Genomic DNA, 23,457 nt, shown 5'->3' with positions numbered 1-23,457 from the left:
GAATCGAATGCTCTATCCTCAGCAACAGGCAAGCGGGACAACGCATCAGCGTTTCCGTGCTTAGCAGTGGACCGATACAAGATATCGTAGCGGTACTGCGAGAGGAAAATAGACCAGCGAATGAATTTCTGCGCTGTACGTGGAGGTACAGGCTTGTTCGGATGAAAAAGTGACGTCAAAAATTTGTGGTCTGTGATGATAGTAAAGTGACGACCATACAAGAAATCATGGAACTTAGTAACACCAAAGACGAGAGCCAAAGCTCCTTTCTCGATCTGTGAGTAATTTCTTTGCGTAGACGAGAGCAATTTGGACGCAAAGCCAATAGGACGATCATGCGATCCATCTTTTGTGCGCAAGCACAGCACCGATCCCGAAATCCGATGCATCCACCATGAACAAAAGGGGTTTCTGGGGATCGAATGGCGTTAGGCAAGTATTGGAAAGCAACGCCGATTTCAACTGGCGAAAGTCGCATTCGCATTCCGTCGTCCAGACGAACGGAACACCTTTAAGGTGTAAGCGATGAAGCGGAGCTGAAATGGAAGAGGCGTTGCGCACAAATTTGTTATAGTAATTTATTTTTCCCAGCACACTCCGTAGCTGCTTCATATTCTGCGGCGAAGGTAAATCTTGTATGGCACGGAGGTGCTCGGGACTCGGATGTATGCCTTGGGCATTGAATACATGGCCCAGGTAGGGTAAGTCCCGAGCAAAAAAACACACCTTTGTCCTTCCGCAAGCGAAGACCATTTTGTCGCAAGACCTGAAATAATGTTCGGAGATTGGCTAAATGTTCTCCTTCGGAGTTTCCGGAGATCACAATATCGTCCAGATAGTTTGCTGCAGTAGGGACCGAGGCACAAACAGGTTGCAGAGACTGCTGAAACAATGCAGGGGCGGAAGCACACCCGAATGGCAGTCTTTTGAATCGATGCAAACCAAGATGCGTGTTAACCACCAAAACGCGCTGGGATTCTTCGTCCACTGGTATTTGCAAGTACGCATCTGCTAGATCCAACTTCGAAAAATATTTACCCGGGCACATTTTGTCAAAAAGATCTTCCAGGCGGGGTAAAGGAATAGTTGCAATCACTAGTTGTGGATTCACCGTAGCCTTGAAGTCCACACAAAGTCTCAATTTTCCGGAAGGTTTTGGCAAAATTACTAAGGGTGATGCCCAGAGAGAAGCCTGCACATGTTCAATCACACCTTGTGATTCCAAATCATTTAATGTTCTTGCGACCTCATCACGCAATGCGTGAGGAACATTGCGCGCTCTGGAAAATTTTGGTTGCGCGTTTACTTTCAGTTCCAAATGTGCTTCATAGTTCTTAGCGCAACCAAGGCCCGGTGCAAAAATGTCTGCAAATTCTCCACATAGACGAGAAACACTGGCTGAAGGCACAGTCTGATTTACTGACAGTACCTGAATGACTATAGACAAGTTAAACAATTGAAATAAATCCAAACCAAACAAGTTCACTGCAGAAGAAGAACGAAGAGCGTAAAATGACACAAGTTTTTTTTGTCCCTTGTATGTTGCAAGAAGGCTGCACTGTCCTAACACAGGGATATTCTGACCGGAATAACTATTTAACTTAACATTTGCGGCAAACATCGGAGGTGTGCCCAGTTGTTTGTACGTGTCTTCATTGATCAATGAAACTGCAGCTCCGGTATCGAGCTGGAATGGTATCACGGTGCCATGAATGTCCAAATCTACAAAAAGTTTATTGTCCTGCTGACGACAAGAGCGACTGTCTCGTGCAACGTGAACTGACACTGGTACAGAAACACTCGTGACTTGACGCGAATTCCGTCGACGTCGACGCACACTATTTGTGGGACGAACACAGTCACTGTTAGAGAGAGTGGCACTGGGCGGAGTGGAATGAACTACATGAATTTCCATGAGCGAAGTTTCACGAGCCTGTGTATTCTTGGTTCGATTCCGGCGCAAAGCAAAGGGCCTGGAATGGTTGGGAGTGTCCGTTCAGAGCTTTTTCTGGCAAACACTCTGAACATGTCCTTTTCATTACAGAAAAAGCAAATGGCTTGGCGTGACGGGCAATTCTCACGCGAATGTCTAGTAGCACACCGCGGGCATGATTTTAGCACTGCATTTGCTTGCTTGCGCGCCACACGCGGCTGCGCGGACGGGCGCGAGGGCTGTTTACTGTTCCGTGCAGCTCGCCTGGCGGGCCTGTTAACGTGACACACGGCTGGCGAAGTTGCAGAAGATTCCTGAGCAAATTCAAGTGTGTCTTGCCTATCCAATATGTCCATCACTTGTTGAAGGGAGGGATTGACTAGTTTCAAAATCTGTTCCCTTATACGGACATCAGAAACATTCTGTGCAATTGCATCACATACCATAGTATCTGAATAAGGGAATCCACATTCACACTCAAAAGCACAATCCCTAGTAAGGCCTTGCAAAGTTGCAACCCACTCCCGATTAGTTTCACCGGCCGTACGTTTGGTACGAAAGAACGTATACCGTTTGGCAACTACATTGACTGATTCTTTGAAATATGCATCTAATGCCGACAAAATTTCTTCGTAGGACAGAGTTGCTATGTCGCATCGGGGAAACAATTTCACTATCACACGGTAGGCCAACAAAAAAGGCTGCCGCTCGTTTCCTTGAATTCTGTAGGCGGCGAGATGGAATCCAAATTGGCGTGACCACTCCATCCAGCTTTACAGTGCCGCATCAAAAGGACGAAAAGGTGGTGCAACAGCATGTTGTGGCTGCGGTAGCGGTGGAGCGGCGGCTGCCGCATCGTTGTGCATTGCACGTTGACCCTGGACGAGCTGTCCAAGGGCATCCAATAAGGCCTGCGTTTGCTGATTCTGCAAGCGATAAAATTCGGACAGTACATCTGGAGATTGTGGCGAAGCCATGACACAAGTAAATTAGTGCAATATAACGGAGACCATTTGTATACTCGTCGCCAAAAATGTTGTGACTTGGCAAGACAGCCAAGTCACTATGAAAGGAAGCCGAAAGGCACGCGTTTAAGCTCACGCAGGCTGGTGTGAAGTCTGGAACATTACAAGGAAATGAGAACTCAGAAAAACGGACGCAGTTGCTGTAATACTTAACTTAAATCCATAATTGTAGAACATCGCTCTTGATTGTACATGCTTCATAAAATAATATCAAATGCTATGGCGCCTTGCTAGGTCGTAGCAAAGGACGTAGCTGAAGGCTATGCCAACTATCGTCTCGGCAAATGAGAGCGTAGTTGTCAGTGATCCATCTCTGGCTAAGTCGGCTGTACAACTGGGGCGAGTGCTAGTAAGTCTCTCTAGACCTGCCGTGTGGTGGCGCTCGGTCTGCAATCACTGACAGTGGCGACACGCGGGTCCGGCGTATACTAATGGACCGCGGCCGATTTAAAGGCTACCACCTAGCAAGTGTGGTGTCTGGCGGTGACACCACAGATACCGTGTTCCTTGATTTCAGTAAGGCATTTGACACTTTCCCGCATTGCCGTTTAATGAAAAAAAAAAAAATTGCAGCTTACGGAGTATCAGAGAAGACCTGCGATTGGATTCAAGACTTCCTTGCAGATAGAACTCAACACGTCGGTATTAACTGAACTAAATCGACAGATGTAAAGGTAATATCCGGAGTACAACAAGGAAGTGTAAAAGGACCGTTGCTGTTTACAGTATACAGTAACAATTGTTGGTTTTCGATAAACGTCCCTTTATTGTCGCGTTTTCCATTTCACTCGAATGTTTGGTGGAAAGAACCCAAACGTCTTTTTTGTCTTTTCATTTCAGGACTGTAATTCCTTGACTACTCTCTTTTGCAATAAGTTCCCCGAGTTTTAATTTGGTCGTAACAAATTCTTTGCGAATTCCTTTGCCATTTAGTCAAAGGGTACCAAGCAAATGCGTGTTCTTTGTTATGAACGTGCTTCCCAAATCTACACCGTTACACCAATAATCGGCACATAATGTATGGTCTTTACTCATGATATCCTGACACATATTCATCACAACATTTGTTGATGTGATTTTTTCTTTATCCCGTACTTACGCAGTATAAATTCAAAAACTGTAGCACAACCCATTAATATAGTTCAAATAATTTGATACAATGTTTGTGTCTCTTTTGTTTCAAGTATTGCTTGAATATAATTTGTCGTTGGGATGATATTAGCGGCTGGTCCATGCACAGTACGAGGGATATTTCATAAACAATGCACACCATTTTTTATTTAAACGTTTTTTATTTTTGAATATCTCTTTACATTCCCTCAGTATAGTCTCTCTGCCTCTCTATAGCTGAATCCCAACGTCTCTGAAGCTCTATTATTCCATCCAGGATACAATTTCTCTCCATCTGTCGAATGGCTCGGGTAACGATGGTGGAAAACTGTTCCAGAGAAAGATAACGACGTCCATGCATAGGTTTTTTCAACTTCCTGAACAAGTGGAACTCTGGCGGACTCATGTCTGGGCTGTAGGTAGGATGCAGGAACACTTCTCATCCGTATATGCGCAATTTTTTGGCTATAGCACTGCCGATATGCGGGCGAGCATTGTCGTGGATAGTGAGTGAGTAACTGAGGTCCGGTTTTGTACGTTTTCCAGCGAAGGTTTTGTATTAAGTTAATATATTGCTGTGACTCTTGTTCCACATGGGATTCTGTCATGGTGATTCCTTGTTGATCATAAGCAAAAAATCATCATTTGATTCACCATTGATTGTTCACGTCGAAATTTTTTTGGACTTGGAGAATCTAAGGCTCTCTAATCATCGGACTGTGATTTCACAGCGGTTCAAAGTCTCTAATCCACGTTTCATCAATAGCGACGATTCGACAAAAGAATCCTTAACGTTCACGGACGAATCGTTGTTTGAGCAAGATTGCAATGTCGAGGCGTCTGCGCTTCACTTCAACTGTCAAAGACTGGGACCCATCTCGCAGAAAGTTTTCTCTTCTTCAATTCATTTATCAGAATACGGAACACCCATACTGGTGGAATTCCCGCGAATTCCGAGAGTTCCTCACAAGTCACTCTACGATCTTCTTCAAGAGCATATGCCACGAGTTTCACACTCTGTTCACCTGTTGACGTTTTTGGCCTTCCGAGTCTTGGATTACCGTCTATCCTCATACGAACACCACGAGAACGATTAACCCCAAGTGAAACTGCACTACTGTCCACTGTTAACTCACCACAAACTTCAAGTAACGCACTGTGGATGTCCGGATTGGTTTTTGCAGTGTAAAGTTTCGATCTTGATGTACGAATTCTGGTCTTAAACAGTCACAGTGCCCCTTCTGCCTTTCGCCAGATTTATGTTAGGGTACACAGCGAAAAAATAGAAACAAGCACTTCTTTTACAAGCTTCCAACTACATCTGACGTAATTTGGTTGTTGCATTAAACAATCCGCAGTAATAGCATTAATTATGAAATGTCATTCGAATTTCGTCAGGAGTCGTTAGTGAATTAACTTTTGAGAGAGGATCTAAGTTGCCAACTTTTGTATTGTATACGAAATGCAGCATTCTCAAAAGAAGTTCGAAGCGATGTCTTGTCAGACCTTTCGCGGGACTGTTTGAATAAACAGTGTGTCCTAGGACAAATATAAATGTATGGATGAAAATTTTACCAATCTTATCCCCAAAATGAATCAAAACAACCACTTTGATGCATCCATAAATCAATGTCGTTTGTCTAGCATAAACAATTGTTTCTTCACGATCTCTTCAACAATTTCATCTCTCACAAAATGTGCATAAGTATCTTCGAGTAAGCTACATTTTCCCACAATTCCATCACTCACTTTGGCATGTGCACTTGTTAAATGCACAATGCACAATGCTGGTTGCCTCGAGGATCGGAACACGTACTTTGATCAGTTATTGGACCATCATACAGATTCCAGTTTCGAATAATGGCAATCACATTACACAGCGCTATTTTCGTGGTACGAATAACGCACTCGATGAATCACTGTCTTCTCCACGCGAGATTGTTGCTATCATGGAGCTACTTCAGTGCTCCACATTTAATGTGTCATACGGGCATATGTACAGCTCTAAGAGAGCTGAGTTCGTAAGAGTCGTAGGGAGGAGCTATGCACCGTCTGCTTTACGCCCTGTTGCTGTATTTGTAAAATAGTTTACGAAAATGTGATCATGCGGTCAAATAATTGAGGGTGGACAAGCTATGCGAATTATAAGTTAATGCAGATGAACAATCAGGGAAACATTTGTAATAAACATAGGCCACACGACAGATTTAACTTTTAAGACCAGATTTTTTTTTTTCAGTTAGGTCAAAACTTCTAGTGAATGGTGGCCCTACAAACAGTTTTTACGTAAGTAAAGTTGAATATTGAAATGTATCAACACCTCTTAAGTTGACTAGGGTGAAACGAAAGATGAAAGAATCCTCTCTAAGATCAAGCAATGACGTGTACTCAGTACATAAGTTCCATCGCCCGCTTTCTTAGATGCCCGTAACAAAGATCCGATAAACGACCTATAATGTGTTTACGAAAATGGAACCACAACACTTTTTAACACTCTGAAATGGCAGAACGCAAGAGTCTCAGTTAATGAGAGCTCGAGCAGGTTCCCACCAAACTACACACTTTGTACAACGTTCCTACACTAATGATTTTGCATTTAAAATACATATTATAATTGAGAGTTTACTTCATCAAATGTCTGCTGACAACCATTCGTACGATTTTTAATTACACGTCTCATTAAGGTCGACATATTTGTGCTTTTAGTGCACCCACATTGGTATTACAATCAACATTGATCATAGATTAATACATATATGCACTAATGACTATATACTGCTCCGTTTTATCAGTGTAAGCTTAGAGAACGGTCTGGTCCAACACCCTTATATATATAAATTTAATATTGGAGAATATCTAGCAACAATTTAATAATTATTATTTTATTCGTGGCTAAAATTTTCAGTAATTTTGAAGCATGATAAAAATATAGTCTGAACTGACGACTGAATTTTATTGTGAAAAATGTAATAATCATTCGTTGTCGTAATGATGGCGACTGTGGAAAGCCATGACCAGACATACGGTTTATTGTGTATCATAGAATTACTTATCAAGTGTAAACATTTGTGGTGGAATGAACGGTTAGATTGTAGTTATATTTATGATTGTAGCTAGTAATTTTTTATACGATGTATTGTATTCCACTGATTGACTCAACGCTCTTGCATTTACTGTACCGGTCTTCCTGGCATCATCTCAGGTTATTAAAGTGTGCGCCGTATCTGTTTTTAGCCAGGCGTATACTCTACTTGGGGTACAACTCGCTGCAGTCCTGTGCGGCTGACCTGCGGCAGCCAGTTATTACCCTGCCGGTAAAATCCGGTCGGTCGCTCGCGGTAATCTTCTCATTGTCCGTAGGCCCTCTACGTACTTGCTATGTGAAATCATTTCCAATCTTATAGACTTCTGTTCATATTTACTCGGACTCAAAATCCACATTAAACCCTTGTTATATTCCACTGCAGCTTCGGGATTCTCCCAAGCTATTTTAAGTGTCAGTCTATAATTGTAAGTGCGTCCTCGTTGTACTTGCCGAGGAGAAATTATACCTCGACTGCTCAACAAACATTATCCACTTGTTATGTTCAGTCCCCGTCAATGGTTCCTCCCTAGACTCGTTATGTTATAATGGGTAACAAAGTCTACTGAAAATATTCGCTGTGAAACTAGTCTCTCCGTACACAACAGTGGCTTCATGATACTGCTCGTCCTCTTGTGGTTATATTCTTACCATACCACACCGATTTACACTCCTAGTCAACGCACGTCAAGTAGTTACCGTCACGCTGTACTGCCGCCTCAGTGGAAAACCGAGCAAAGTCGGCTCTACACTCAACGTGTTAATAATAATGAAAACTGAAGCAATTTATTGATATGATGTGCCATGTGAAATAAGACGACACCAGGAATCAGTACAACCAACTAACTTTCGGATCAGGCATGAGTAAAACCATTTACAGACGACCTTACTTGAAGTTGATACGAAAACGTACCAATAAAATAAGTTATCCATAGTTACACGTAATATGAAAGCGACATGAAATTTCCAGATCAGGATATAATAGTCATAATGGATGAGTAACCGCAGTTTATTATTTCGTATGTATCTGTAATGTTTCGTAAGTTTCAGCACGTTGCAAGGCCGGATGTAGCCAAGCATTCGTGAATATTATTAACTTGCTTAAAGCTGTGTCGTTTTTTTAACGAGTGGTCGTAAAGTGACCACAGTAATTATCTGTGTAATGTAGTGCCATATATATGTGAGTAATTAGTTTTAGTATGAATGGTGATCATTATTTATGTAAATAAATTGGATCAATTATGGCTAGAAGTTACAGAGACCACTGATGCGCTTCATTAGAATTTGAATAAATTTTACGAGCGTTTGGATTAAATTATTTAAAATTTTTCTGGACTTAGAATAATATTGTAAACATGAGTTTGTAAGCTCCCTTCTCCTCTTGTTTTAGTTGACCGTGTATATAGAGACTTCGTTCATTGTTAAATGCAATGGTGTGGTACTAACTGATGGAGACGCATTAAGAACTGGTAAAATTTAATTTATACCCTTTATCACACTTCACAAACATAAACACACTATTATCCAAACTGTGTGCCACTACTATTAAACTTTGACATAAATCCTTCGGCACGCTACCGCCTTTGGCTCATGCAGCCTACACCTTCCACAGCCTCTCAACAACTGCCTCTGCTTGCGACTTTCTGCGCCACTGGGCATTGTCGCCCTCCAAAGATCAACCACTTACAGATGCTACACACCAGTACCCTCACATCCCCACCAAAACAAAACTAGAGCTAGGTTACCTTTTGAGGGGACTCAGAAGTCCTAGCGAAAGTTATACAATAAAAAAATCAAAATTTGAAAATTACACTAATTAGTATTTCATGTCAAAGTCGTTGCAATAAGTATCTGACCCTGAGCACAAATGACTTTCAAAATATAACTAATGTTAATTAACCTTATCTCCACGCACATAAAACATTATCAATGAATATAGCAATTTGAAAATTATTTAATGACAGCAAGAACTTTACACATACTTTACTTACTGTCTGTTAATCAGCAAGAAAAATGTAAAAAAGATAAGATAATGTGACTGACACAGTTTCCCTTTTGTTGGAGATATCAAGCATGTTAGTAATGGTTACTCTTAATTACACACATGAATCACAGTAGAGAACATAATTGACACAAAGGAGTGGAATCTGAATAAATGAGCCTAATTTTAAATAACCTATTACAAATGTAAAACCGATATACACAAAAGCATTGACACTATGCATCTGTCAAAACTACAGTTACAGGCATAAAACATTTTATCAATTAACTATTGAAATTTGTAAATTGGCACGCAGCACACAGACTACTTATACAAAAATCATTACATACCTTTAAAGAAATATTTTCCATTTACAACCAGGATACATTAAGTGAATTATTTATAAACAAAAGACATTTAGTTGACTCGAGCACTTTTCACGCCATAATATTGGGTACTCTGCTTTGGGGCCCTACCTATAAGCTGAACAGAACTTCACACGATTTCACTAGGGGTAGTGGCATCGTCGCCACTGATGACTCACAAACAATATACAGCACTACACAGCACTTGTTACTCTGCTTTTATCACTGTCCTATGTGTTGAGCTGGTCGTCACACGCAGTTACGACGTTTGATGCAAGGGAAGAGTGACATCGACGCCGCCGGAGACAGGAAGATCTAGGAGCTGTTGTTACGCCCACGAAGAATCGCCGCATTCCTCCGTACGGTTCGTCGGCGGCACGTTCCCGTCATGTTGACAAGTGCTGGATGCCAGTCAGCTGTTCGTGACGTCAGCCACCTCCTCCTCCTCCCCAAACCGTAGCGCACTGGGCGTCAAAGGTCATTGGCAGGCAGGCAAGGAAAGGAATAAAATAACTTTACGGCAGCGTGAGGTAACAAAAGACCAACGCGCTGCGCGCTTAGCTGTGCACTGTTGCCTGCTTCCTGAAAACCAAAACACACGCTGCAAGCGTCGCTCCGTTGTCCACTGCTGCGCCGGTTACAGGACGTAAGAGAAAGTCACACGATATCAAACACAGAGAATAAAATGCACTCACTGGAGCTACCGATTACAGTTTTCAACATCTCACAATAGCTACCGATTATTGTCCAAAGGTTTGTCCACCAGTAACGTAGCATATTTTTAATTAAACATGCTTCACTAACTGACAGTTCCTTGTGATAGTTCAGGACACTTATGCAACTTAACGTTCTGAACATGTTGTAGGCTATGATATTTGCCAGATTTCATCACTTCTACCTCCACTGAATTCGGGCGAACCAGCTTTCTAATCTTGAATGGTCCTTTGTAATAATGATTGAACTTTTTTATCTCCTCATTCACACTAGATGACTTCGTGTGTGTCCGAATTAGGATCAGATCTCCAACCTTGTACGTGATAGGTTTCACTATTTTATCGTGGGCTTGCTTCCTTTCTTCTGCTTTCTTTGCCATCGTTTTGAGCGCCAATTTGATCCTATCTTCCGGTGTTAGCTCATCCTGCTGCTGAAATTTGATATATGGATCGAAAATGCATGGTGGTAATCCTGTCGAATCATGACTCAAACTATTAATGACTGTTTCAAAGTCTGCTAATCGTTCGATCCATTTCTTATGCGCTTTCCCACAGTGTTCACGGAATAATCGTCCTAATTCACGCATGATGCGTTCGGAAGGGTTTGACGCAGGTCTATATGATGATATTGCTATATGACGTATTCCTTCTTTCTATAGAAAATCTTTACAAAGGTTTGCACGAAACTGTGGGCCGTTGTCTTACAAAATGCATTCTGGCTTGACTCTGTTGACAAAGTAATCTTCTTTCAGTTTCTTTTTTATAATTTTGCTGTTCGCATTTCAAAGTGGAAAGAACCGCACGAATCTTGAAAAGACATCCATTACAAGCAGAATTTGCGTACAATTTCCTTTCGAACGAGGCAGAGATCCGTATAAATCAAGAGCTGATATTTCTCCGGGTATCTTGGGTGTTATGCTGTGCATAAAACCTTTATGTTGAACAGTAGACACTTTCGTCTTCGCAGGATTGCAAAACTGATCAAACTTTGCGAGCCATGTTTTCAAAAATTAAACTTTCTTGCAACTTCAACATACACTTTCGAGGTCCAAAATGAGCATAACTAACGTGTATATACTTAATAAGTTCATCCACTACGTGTCTAGGAATGCACAACCGCCATTTATCTGAGTTCACATTTGTCCTTCTGTACAACACTTTGTCCTGTTTTAAATAATACTGCCGTATCTTGTCACCTCCTTCTGCATTCGGTTCGTCATATTTTTCTTTAATCATTGCGAGGATCTCATCAGCGTCCTGTTCGCTTCTAATATTACGCAGCACTTTCCTGATATAACGTTCACCTTCCACACCTTTCATAAAATGAATTCGAACGTCCTTTTGTTTCAGATGAGCAACATTGACAGATTCATGTCCCTCTGACAATCTTGACAGAGCGTCTGGCACAATATTCTGCTGTCCAGGTACATACTGAATTTCAAAACTATATTCTTGAAGAGCTAATGCCCAACGAGTTAGTCGGTTGTGCATCAGTTTACAATTTAATAAAAATGAAAGAGTCTTGTGATCGGTAACGAGGACAGTATGTCTTCCGAACAGGCAAAAGCGAAACTTTTCAAAACTACATACAATTTCAAGTGCTTCCTTTTCGGTCACTGTATATTTTCATTCCCAGCTAGTGAGAGCATGACTTGCGAAGGCGACAGTACGATGTTCAATGACTCCGTTAACTTCTACTAACTGATACAATTCTGCACCAAGTGCATAATCACTTGAATCAGTGCCAAGGTCAAATTTCTCACTCAGGTCAGGATGATGAAGAATCGGTGCTTCACACAGGTGCCGTTTAATTAACTCAAAGGCTTCTTGTTGTGTCTTACCCCATTTCAATATCGTATCTTTCTTTAGCAGATCTGTAAGTGCAGGCGAAGAAAGACTGCTTCCCGGAAGAAACCGACGGTAGACGTTGCAAAATCCGATAAAAGATTTCAATTGTTTTCTGCATGTCGGTACCGGAAAATTCCTTACTGCTTCCATTTTCGACAGATCGGGTTCTATTCCACGAGAAGAAATAATATGGCCAAGAAATTTGATTTGTTGTTTTGCAAATTCCGATTTATCCAAATTTATTGTTACACCAGCTCGTCGAAATGCTTCGAGTACTTTCTGTAAAATTTCTAAATGCTCTTCCCAAGATTCGGTACTAATCAGAATATCGTCTACATATAGCATGACGTGCTTCAACAGTTCTTCTGCTAGTACATCTTCCAATGCACGCACAAAAGCTGCCAATGATATCGACAAACCGAAAGGCATTCTTTGAAATTGGTATGATCTCCCATTATGTAGAAAAGCCGTATACTTTCGAATTTCTTCATTTAACAATAATTGCGAGTAACTACTAGTGAGATCAAGACTACTCAAATATTTCACTCCTTTGAACTTTTGCAAAAGACATTCTAAACTTTCAGGTTGATCACGTTGCGGTAGAATAATGCGGTTCATTGCGCTAGCGCCAAGAACAATGCGTACTGTACCGTCCCTTTTTTCTACAGTGTGTATTGGGTTCGGATATTCACTGTCTGATCTATCAATTATCTGATTAGCCAACATCCTTTTGATTTCCTTGTTCACTGCTTCTCTCTTCGCTAAAGGTATTGCATACGGTTTGCTGCGAAATGGTTCATGTTCCTTGACTTTAATTTTGCAAACACATCCATTAATTCTTGAAAGTATTTTCGGGTTTGCTGCCGGACCCTAAAATCAACTTGACTCGATATTTTGGCGATCCAACTGTTCGCCATCTTCAGGAAATGCTGCTTCTGCTGATGAGTCCCGCTGAGAACTGACGCCAGGTTGCAAATCGACGTCCTATATAGGCCACCGTTCAGTACACGGCGCATGCGCCGCCCATCACGGTTTCTGCCTTCCAAAGCAGGGAGGTGGCGCCGCCCTTAGTGAAACACTGCTGGCAACGATATATCCCAATCAAGGCCGCATCGAAGAACGTTCAGTTTTGATGCGAGATAATACAGGATTCCTCGTTTTGCTAAGAGGAAACCCATTGTCCCTGTTGATTAAATTATCGACCAACCTAATTTCGATCGCCTCTTTATACACACTATTCCAAAAACCGGAAATGTTGGCAACTATAACAGTTTCCTCAAATTTCATTTTATGTCTCTCATTCAGGCAGTGTTCTGCTACGGTCGATTTTTCCGGCTGTTGTAGCCTCGTGTGACGGTGATGTTCCACACACCTGTCATTCACTGTGCGAATAGAACGGCCAACGTAAGCTTTCCCACATTGACACGGGATTTTGTACACCCCGGGTTTCTCAAGTCCCAAATCATCCTTCACAGAGCCGAGCAGAGCCCTAATCTTAGAGGGTGGACGGAACACACTCTTAATGTTAAAACTCCTTAAAATTCGTCCAATCTTAAACGATAAGCTTCCAGCATAAGGAAGAAAGGCCACAGATCTATGTTCCTCTTCGGACACCTCCGGAGACGGTCCAAATTCCATAGCCCGACGAATCTGTTTCTCGGTGTATCCATTTTCCTTAAAAACAGTCATCAAATGCTCAAGTTCTTGGGTTAAGCTGTCAGCGTCGGAAATGGCATATGCTCTCCGTACCAAAGTCCTAAGGACGCCACTACGTTGGTGTGGTGGATGACAACTCTTAGGGTGCAGATACAAATCTGTGTGTGTCGGCTTTCGGTGAACGCTGTGTCCCAAAGTTCCATCTGGTATTTTACAAACCATAACGTCTAAAAATGGAAGCATCCCACAGCGTTCACCGAAAGCCGACACACACAGATTTGTATCTGCACCCTAAGAGTTGTCATCCACCACACCAACGTAGTGGCGTCCTTAGGACTTTGGTACGGAGAGCATATGCCATTTCCGACGCAGACAGCTTAACCCAAGAACTTGAGCATTTGATGACTGTTTTTAAGGAAAATGGATACACCGAGAAACAGATTCGTCGGGCTATGGAATTTGGACCGTCTCCGGAGGTGTCCGAAGAGGAACATAGATCTGTGGCCTTTCTTCCTTATGCTGGAGGCTTATCGTTTAAGATTGGACGAATTTTAAGGAGTTTTAACATTAAGAGTGTGTTCCGTCCACCCTCTAAGATTAGGGCTCTGCTCGGCTCTGTGAAGGATGATTTGGGACTTGAGAAACCCGGGGTGTACAAAATCCCGTGTCAATGTGGGAAAGCTTACGTTGGCCGTTCTATTCGCACAGTGAATGACAGGTGTGTGGAACATCGCCGTCACACGAGGCTACAACAGCCGGAAAAATCGACCGTAGCAGAACACTGCCTGAATGAGAGACATAAAATGAAATTTGAGGAAACTGTTATAGTTGCCAACATTTCCGGTTTTTGGAATAGTGTGTATAAAGAGGCGATCGAAATTAGGTTGGCTGATAATTTAATCAACAGGGACAATGGGTTTCCTCTTAGCAAAACGAGGAATCCTGTATTATCTCGCATCAAAACTGAACGTTCTTCGATGCGGCCTTGATTGGGATATATCGTTGCCAGCAGTGTTTCACTAAGGGCGGCGCCACCTCCCTGTTTTGGAAGTCAGAAACCGTGATGGGCGGCGCATGCGCCGTGTACTGAACGGTGGCCTATATAGGACGTCGAATTGCAATCTTGCGTCAGTTCTCAGCGGGACTCATCAGCAGAAGCAGCATTTCCTGAAGATGGCGAACAGTTGGATCGCCGAAATATCGAGTCAAGTTGATTTTAGGATCCGGCAGCAAACCCGAAAAGACTTTCAAGACTTATTACGCCGGGAAAGCCTACGTAGTCACATCCATTAATTAATCCGGGTAATTTTGTAAACAAGTGAACTTCGCGTCTCAGCACTTCCATTAATTCCTCTCTTTGTGCTTCTGTCAAGTACACTGACGTCTGAATCTTGATGCGAATACCAGTCAGAGCATCTTCATCATTATTCTTCTCTCGCAGAGCAGGATCTTCGTCAGAATCATCATAAGTCGCCAGTTCCTCTTCTCTCGGAAACGCATTAGCCTCATCTTCACGCACGCAGCGCCCTTATTTACTTCATTAATAAATCCTTTAAAGATTATCTTCTTCTCGATATTATTTATTCTCGTCCGCAGACATCCCTTTTCAAATTCAATACTGCACCTCATTTCAGTAAACCAATCGATTCCAAGAACTAATCCGACATTAAAAGAGCCAACAATTAATACGCTCTGCTCATACTGGTCTTCATTGATTCTAAACTTCAATAGAGCTTGACCTTCAATGTGTTTGCTTCTATTACCTACAGCACTGACAATACGTACGCCGTTCACAGGATGTGTTGGAAATGCCACCAGATTATTTAATTGTGAAAACAGATTTTCTGAAATTGCAATCGCTTCGCTCGCTGAGTCCAGAAGTGCGTCCACATTAATTCCGCATACCTCCACCTCTACAAAAGGCATTAAGATTTCTTGATCATTATTTTCGTCCTTTCGATATAAATTGTCTTTAATATCATCTACTCGTTCACAGTTGATTGCGTTAATCGCTACATCCGACCCATTTCTTGTAACTGAGTTTCGGAGCGGGTCATCTCCGAAACTTGACCGGTTTACGTTCCTGTTGACTACGCTCTGGGCTCCTTTCTTGTTCCGGCGATCGTTGTTGTCTTCTGTTTTCTTCATACTGTGATCGATCTGAGTACTGATTGTAATTAAATCTGTTCGGTGCGTCATACTCATTTCTTCTTTGTTTCCCGTCCCCTCTTCTACCAAATCTGCTTGGTCTTCTATTAGTCATAAATTCTTGTCACGGTGGGCCATTACCACGCGAATGACGATCGTCATTATATCTCTCGCGCTGTTCACGTTCATGGCTAAGTACATCGATTCTATCGATCATTAGGCAGGTCTGCTCCATGTTCAATTTTGGAGTGAGTGCTAACTTTTCATGTACCGCGAAAGGTAGATTCTGTATCAAAATTAACATCAATTCCTCTTCCTTGACCGGATCATCAAGATAGGCATTGTCGTTCCAAAATTTCTACATATATTCAGGCATTGTTCCATAATGTCTTGCGTAGTTCGGCGGTGTAAGAATCTTTGATTTTACATCCCATTGTTTTTCTCGCGACAAGAATTTACTCAAGAATGCAGATTCAAATTCTTTGTACTGTGAATAATTTTCTGAAACACTGATGCCCCAGATAAGTGTTTCGCCTTTCATGTGGCTAATGCACGTATCAATTTTCGCACGTTCCGTATAATGTCTTGGAAACGCGTGTTTAAATTGCTTAATAAAGGCAACTGCATGGATACCTTGTTTCGAGTCGTAATCTTGAAAGTTGCGTACGCTCAATCCATTATCTACAATAACTTGAGGTACGTTAACCATACTGATATAAACTTCGCGTAACGCTGCATTGATTTCCTGACGTATAAGGTCTTTATTGACATTGTTCGAACCATTTTCGCCTACTTTGGTACTCAGTTCAGTACATTGCGTCTGTACACCTTGAATTAACTTAACAATTGTTTCTTTGTTGCCTTTACATGTACTCTTAATTTTAAAAATTTCATCGTTATGAGCCTTAACTGTTTCTTGGACTTTGTTAACTAACGTGCTCGATTGTTTACCTTGTTCATTAACTTTTGTGTTAAGATCTTGCATTTTATTTTCAAGTTCTTCACGTTTGGTATCACATTACATTTGGAGCTCCTTATGTGTCTGATTAAGTGAATTAGTGAGCTCAGTTCGCAAGTTAACCATTGCATTTGATAAATTCTTTATTTCTTCATTGGCGTTCCTACTTTCCTGTTTGATTTTTCTCAACATCTGCACTATCAAATCGTTAGTGCTAACATTCGTTCCCGTCTGTTGACTACTCACTGGTGTTGAACTAGGCGTCGTTGAATCGAATCTAACTACACCACTATCTTCCATTACGGTAAGTGTGGTATTCTCAAGTCCAAACTCGCATTCTACATTGACTAAAGCGTTAACTTGTCCCTCCTCATTAATAACTTCACTGTTGTTTTGCGTTGTGTCCGCCATGTTAACAATGTTCACAAAAATCACTCTCCGTTAATAATTAGTTCCAACACTTAATTTAAAAGATCATATTATAAATATCACAGTCTCTAACATAGTTCGGAGATCCTTTCCTAATTTCGCCTGTGCAACGTGGAAAACAATTAGAAACGAAGCGCCGTGGTCGCAATTAGCTGCATCACTCACCGTTTGTTGTGCCGTCTTCTCCGACGATCCGAAGATTGCGAAGGAATCGACGTCTGACACACGCGTCGCCAAATATAAGCTCCCATCGTCTTGGAGATTACGTGGACTAATTAATGATTGTTATGTTACTTTCCTCTTGTTTTAGTTGACCGTGTATATCGAGACTTCATTCATTGTTAAATGCAATGGTGTGGTACTAACTGATGGAGACGCATTAAGAACTGGTAAAATTTAATTTGTTTCCTTTATCACACTGCACAAACATAAACACACTATTATTCAAACTGTGTGCCACTACTATTAATCATTGACATAAATCCTTCGTTACGCAACCGCCTTTGGCTCATGCAGCCTACACCTTCCACAGCCTCTCAACAACTGCCTCTGCTTGCGACTTTCTGCGCCAGTGGGCATTGTCGCCCTCCAAAGAACAACCACTTACAGTTACTACACACCAGTACCCTCACAAGTTGCAGACTAACTTTTCACAGGACTTAGAGTATTTGACCGTATTGCCAGTGATCGATCTTTTCGCGACTACTTAAAATTTAATTTCGTTTATGGGATTTGAGGCAGCTGAGTATTGTACCTCAGTTATTAGATATTGTGTGTGTGATACACTTGTGGGCGTTTTCACTTCGGTTACTGAGAATAACGAACTTCAGTTTACGTTGCAACTGAAAGTGTAAACTGCAGTCTCTAACTTTGAATGTTTCTATTTATTTTTCATGAGTTTCCGTGCAGTTAAATGAAATTTGGTGGCACGTGTTTTGGTATTCAAGGCTCCGCTCGCACTACATACTTCGCACTGTATAATTACATAGTTCGTGCTACATAAATTAATCATTATTTAGTTGTTTTTGTTTGAATCTGCAAACCCATGTGAGGCTACCATTTTCATATATGCAAATTTTATTTAATAGAAAGTCTTGCGTGTGAACTGCAACTGTCTCGTTCCGGCTACATCTTTAACCTACTGGATTGTATTCAGTTATTTCACATATTATCCTGTCATTTTCTTATTTAGTCATAATTTATGTTTCGCCAACCATCTCATCTATTAAAGTTAGTCTATGAAATATTTCTATGTTTAATTTACTGGCTTTAAAGCGACGATGCGCGACAGACCGCTAAGAAATCGCGACGAGTCAAGCGAACATATAATTCGGTCCTGCATTTCTCCATATGACAGCGACCAGTAGAACTCCCGGTGTGCTCGTGCCACACCCTTCGAAAATGGAACAGGAATGGGAGAAATAATAGAGGTTCTCTCCGCCACATACCGCAAAGTTTCTTCAGAGGATAATTGTGTATATAGGAATGTTATGCTTCAAAGTATGAGTCCTTGATCCCAATGAAACCACGTCTGTCCCATCTATAAACCTTCGAACTAGGCAATGCATATTTCGAAGTACCTTGCAATTCAACAACACGAATGACCTATGACGCAATGGTGAGAAATGCAGTAGTTCCATTTTTACCTAAACAATAACGATGCAGTATCAGCGCTCGTATTGGAAGGCTGCAACAGCTGACACGTGTCTCGCTTCTCACCTTCCACCCCGTGGTACGGGACGACTTACCACGTTCCCGCTTGCAGCTGAATATTGAATAATTCGTGAGAGTTTGTGCGCTAACCGACACGACACTGATTATATAAACCGACAGCTGATTTCACAGCGGCTGGGCCAGGACTCGGCGACAAAGGGTTCCCAGAACGTCACGCTGGTCACTCCGTCTTATCACGCTTTAATTAAGTCCTTGCGACGTGTTCAAATGAAATTCTCTACTTACAATAGGGGTACTTCTCTTTGTTCCAGATTTAGCGTCCTCGTAACGTTGCCTGAATGTACTTGTCCATCGGCGTGCTCCATAGTATAAATACCTCTAATATCGACTACGTGCTGCCACGTGCTGCCAACCGCCGTGAAATGAAATCATAAGAAATCATTCACTGTGTGTTTATTTTATACTTATTCTAATAGCACATACTTGTTGTACGGTACTAACAGCAAATCTTATTTATCTTAGCTCTAAGAACAGTACGCTTCTCAGCTACATCTACATTCATATTCCGCAAGCCACCGTATGGTGTGTAGTGGAGGGTACCTCTGTTCTTATTACATCTGTTATTAGAAAGAATACAGCAATTCTTCGTGCACTTTTAAGACAACATCATGAGACCTTATTATACACTCTTTACGATATCTTGGTTGACCGGAAACTGCTGAACCTTATTAGAGCTACCATGACAGACACAAAGTTCTAAGTGACGTTCTTACAATGCTTTTCGCATCTTTTTGACATCAAAACATGGTAATGCTATTCAACTACGTTTCTGGAATAAATGGTTGTAGCTCCGTCATAATTTGCAATGACAAGTATCTTTTCGATTATTTCATCGTGACCAGTTTCGGGCAACTGTGTCCCTTTCCAAACCATCCTTGAGTTTGGCAAATGCAGGCGATAGCTTATCTACAGAAACTGTCCCTGCAGTGATCAAAGCGGTACTATGGCAGGCTCAACAACAGTAAAATACACTACATAGGATGGACTTGAGAGGATTAATGAAAGTCCTGTATGGTGTGTTTCCCTGTTGTTGAGTCGTCCATAGTGCCGCTTTGATTATTGCAGGGGCAGTTACTGAACGTAGGCTATCGCCTGTATTTTTGTCACACTTGTCGATGTTTTGAAAACGGACACAGGTGTCCGAAACTAGTCGCCGCCAATAAATAAAAAACATACTTCTCATAGCAATTTATTACAGATCTATAACCATTTATTTCAATTATGATTCATGTTGCAGACCTATTTTTCACCTGCAGCATGCTGAAAGTTCGCATCTAGAATCTGTACAAGATCATCGGGACCTCGTGAACGAACGGAAAGCTCCTCATGTTTCTGAGATTGGAAATTCAAAGGGCCTGAAAAAGACCGTAAAACCTTTGCCGACGGCGTCGTCATCGTTTAAAATGACATCGAAACCATTAAGATTCATATCTAAATAACAAAATTCACTTGCATACAATCTAAATGACATCTTACTTTTTCCATGTACTTTAATCAGAGCACAATCTCCTGATTTGAGAACAGTGCCAGGTGGTCCTTCATTTCCGACAAACTCTTGGACTTCTGAAGAAACACTCACAAGTATTGTTTCCATTCACCCTAAAAATTCTGGAAACACAGCTCCACATTTTCAGCAGACCGATACAACAACCGAAACTGCCTTACAGCTATCGTTGGAGAAAACATGAGTGTTCACCAACAGCAAAGATACCTCAGCAAAACCACGGAGAAATCCCGGGAACACAAGTAAAAACAACATTAAGTAAATAGGAAGATTGTAGCGAATAGCTTTAAGGACAAAGAAGCATTTCGGAAACGAACAAATAAACCTGACATAAGAACGAATCTTCAGGAACAATCTACGACAACAAATACCTTGTCCAGAGAATCGTGATACATCATACAGTGTTGAGCCAAAACGTTATGACTACTAAGTAAATAGCAAATTTGGTCCACTGCGAAACAGAATACAACAATGAATATTCGTAGCATTGATCTGATAAGTCCTAAGGAGGTTTCCGGAAGTATGTGCACCAGATTTCTACGCTCAGATCGCGCAGCTCCCATAAATAACAAGCCGATGATTTGTGGGCGCAGAGCTGCCGCCCAATAGCGTCCCAAATGTATTCCATCGGTTTCGGACCTGTCAAATTTGGTGGCCAACATACCAACACGAACATGAGCTCGCCATAATCCTTCTCAAACCAGTGTAGGAGGAATCTGGCCTTCGGATAGGCTGCTGAAAGACGCAATCTCCATCGGGGAAGGCAACAAGCATAATGGGACAAGCACAAAAAACGCGAATACGTTCCCGAAAGACCTTGACTAAAAATTTGGGTACCAGTTGCCTGTTTCTACCTTCCATAGCACATTTACAAATTTTGGCATGCGATCATATACCATTTTTTTGTGCAAGTCACCTTGCTCTCCCACAAGCTCCCTTAACTGTATTCTCACACGCACTAGTCCATCTCTGTAAATCGCTCATACCAATCCACTCCAATTTCCCCTTTCTCGCTCAATCATTCAGTCCAACTCGTTGTCATTATCTCATTGCATCTCTACGTCATTGTCTCCTGTGTCACAGCCACTCTCTTTCTGTCCTACTATTGGTGTCCTCTGAGTGTTAATGTCTCCCTCTCCCTCTCTCTTGCTGCTAGTATCTCATTCCTACCTTCCTACAACTCCTGTCTCTTCTCACTGGTACTGTCTCTCTCTTCCTCGTTGTCATTGTCATATACCGTCCCTCTCATTATCACTGGCTCTCTCCCACTTCCATTTCTCTCTCTCCCTGCCCGTCCCCATCCTCCTCCGCCCCCCCCCCCCCCCTCTTCCGCAGCATTATCTCCTTCAGTCTTTTCCTAGCACTGTCCTGTCAAAAAAAATGGCTCTGAGCACTATGGGACTCAACTGCTGAGGTCATTAGTCCCATAGAACTTAGAACTAGTTAAACCTAACTAACCTAAGGACATCACAAACATCCATGCCCGAGGCAGGATTCGAACCTGCGACCGTAGCGGTCTTGCGGTTCCAGACTGCAGCGCCTTTAACCTCACGGCCACTTCGGCCGGCATACCCCATTTTTCAGTCGGTCTTAAATAAACAGAAACATATTCGCATTTTTTGTGCTCCGATAAGAGGATTTTTCTGGTGGTTCCCCTCTTTTTCCTGCTGAATCAACAAGGTTTAACTGCTTTCAGGTGTTGTGTCGGGATCTTGGGACCTCGGGTGGGACTGTTGCGAGTTTCTGTCGGCTCAGACTTCTTACTGACGGACGATACTGCTCGACCTCATCGAGCGCGGGTGGTTGATATTTTCTTGGAAACGGAAGACTTTGCGCGCATGGCGTGGCCTGTTCACTCTTCCGATTTTAATCCCATAGAGCAAGTCTGGGATGCTCTAGGGTCACGTTAGCACCCACCAACCACTCTCAAAGACTTAGGAGCAGCTCTGCAGGATGAATGGGCGTTATTGTCTCAACATGAGATTGATGGCGCCATTTACTGTATTCCCCATCGTTGTCAGGCCTGTACTGATGCCAGAGGTGGTCAAACCTCATACTGAGCACAACTAACCAGTTGTCGGAACGTGTGTCTAATTCCGTTAAGTTGGAAAAAGCAAAGAGCATATTTGTCTACCGTTACGCATGTTGCACTCGTTTACGTTCTGTATACTTAACATTGTTTCTACTATACTATCACTTGTTCATGCTGTTTTGTGGCAAAGTAAATGCAACTTTGTAAAATTTCTGTTTGCTGTTTTAATTTTGGACACCAGTGTAGGAAAACTAACTTATTGGAGGCCACCCGTATTATTTGAGGTACATTGTAAGTTCCACGCCGAAACTAAAATCTTGTCTTTCCGGCAGTAGTCTCCCAGGTGCTGTTATCTCGCTCGCTGGCTCGTTCTTTACGCACTGGTAACACAGTAACAGAAAGTTGTAACTCTGTTACGTGGTTTTCGTCGAGAACATGGCTTCAACAGCGGATTAGTGATTAGGGGCGTAGCATTTCACATTGCACCAGTGACATCCGGGAGCGTGTGATCTCGCGGTAATGTTTTCTGTGATTACATAGGATTTCCCGGCGTAATAAGTCTTGAAAGTCTCTTCGGATTTGCTGCCGGATCCTAAAATCAACTTGACTCGATATTTCGGTGATCCAACTGTTCGCCATCTTCAGGAAAATGCTGCTTATGCTGATGAGTCCCGCTGAGAACTGACGCCAGCCTGCTAATCGACGTCCTATATAGGTCACCGTTCAGTACACGGCGCATGCGCCGCCCATCACGATTGCTGCCCTCCAAGACAGGGAGGTAGCGCCGCCCTTAGTGGAACACTGCTGGCAACGATACATCGCACTCAGGGCCGCACCGAAGAACGTTCAATTTTGATGCGAGATAATACAGGATTCCACGTCTTGCTAAGAGGAAACTCATTGTCTCTGTTGATTAAATTATCCGCCAACCTAATTTCA

The sequence above is a fragment of the Schistocerca americana genome, chromosome X (genome assembly GCF_021461395.2).
Source record: "Schistocerca americana isolate TAMUIC-IGC-003095 chromosome X, iqSchAmer2.1, whole genome shotgun sequence".
NCBI classification, from domain to species: Eukaryota; Metazoa; Arthropoda; class Insecta; order Orthoptera; family Acrididae; genus Schistocerca; species Schistocerca americana.
This window is presented reverse-complemented; position numbering follows the sequence as displayed.